The sequence below is a fragment of the Balaenoptera musculus genome, chromosome 6 (assembly GCF_009873245.2).
Source record: "Balaenoptera musculus isolate JJ_BM4_2016_0621 chromosome 6, mBalMus1.pri.v3, whole genome shotgun sequence".
NCBI classification, from domain to species: Eukaryota; Metazoa; Chordata; class Mammalia; order Artiodactyla; family Balaenopteridae; genus Balaenoptera; species Balaenoptera musculus.
In genome coordinates, this window is record NC_045790.1 from 18,638,192 (window position 1) to 18,639,631 (window position 1,440).

The window sequence follows — 1,440 nt, forward strand, 5'->3', positions numbered from 1 at the left end:
TGCATTTGCTATACTCATCCCAAGTCTGCCTTTTCATTTTTCCCTAACCTCAGTGTTCTTTGTCCACCTATCACCTTGATCACTGACATTGCTCTAGGTCAGACACATCTCTTCCCTTGCTTCAGTTACTGTGGTTGCTATTTTATTGGTCTTCTTCTTTCCAGTCTTACTTCTATTCCCCAGTGTATTACCTACACTAGCCAGAATAATCATCTGTATTAGTTATCTACTGCTGCATGACAAATTAGCCCAAAACCTAGTGGTTTAAAACAACACACATTTGTTATTTCACCATTTCTGTGAGTCAGGAATCTGGGCAAGTCTTAGCTGGGTGTCTCTGACTCAGGGTCTCTCAAAACCTGCAATGGGTATTGTCAGAGGCTTCATCATCTGTAGGCTCAACTGGGGAAGGATTCACTTCCAAGCTGACTCACATGACTTCTGGCTGGAGGCATCAGTTCCTTCATATATGGGTATCTCTATAGGGCAGCTCATACAATGACAGCTGGCTTCCCTTAGTGTGATAAGGGAGAGACTGAGAGAGGCATCCAGGATGGACTCCACAGTAACCTAATCTCAGAAGTGTCATCCTTTTGCTGTATTTTCTTCATTAGAAACAGTCACTAAATCCAGTCTACACCTGAGAGTAGAGGATCAGCCAACCACATGTCCTAATACACAAAGCTGAGTGCACTTTGCTGAAAATCCTTTGGTAGCTCCTTAGTGCTCCTCAAATGAAATCCAAACTCCTTGATGCGACTGGCAGGTCTGTCCAGCCATGGTTCATCCACTGGCCTTATTTAGAGAAACTCCATTCCTGGCCCATTTGTTTTTTTTCCCAAAAGAAGAAAATGGACTGCGTTTAGTTTCATTTTTTTCTCTGTCCCGGAGGACATTTTCAAAACAGCAAACTTATCCAAGAAGCATGAAACCAAATGTTGAAAATGTCGCCAGAGTAATGTACAATCCAGAAATCGATTCCTGAATAATTTACAGTTGTCTATAACTGGACTGAAATGAGTAAAAACAGTGAAAATGGCTAGCACTTACGACTGGGGGTCAGGTGCTGCTCGGAGAACTTTATAAGGACGAACTTATTTATCCTCAAAACACCCTGTTCCGTTGTCCTTCCCAGTTCACAGAAGTTGGGCTAGGGGGGCTGGCTTGGAGCCCCCTCCCTTAAGCACTACGTGTATTGCTGTGGCTCGTGCATGAGGATGTGACCTGGTGGACACTGCTGGAACTGGTAACTGCTTTCTGCCTTTCACAAGGCCCAGCACGGGGTTCCACAAGTGATTTGATCCCTGAAAATGGCTTCTGTTGACTACTTTAGGCCATACATAAAGTTGTAGGAGAAAGAGTGGAAACAACAACATTTTGAAATATTTTTAATGTGTATTGGGATTTCATGAATTTGATAATATAAGGAGATTTTTGTTG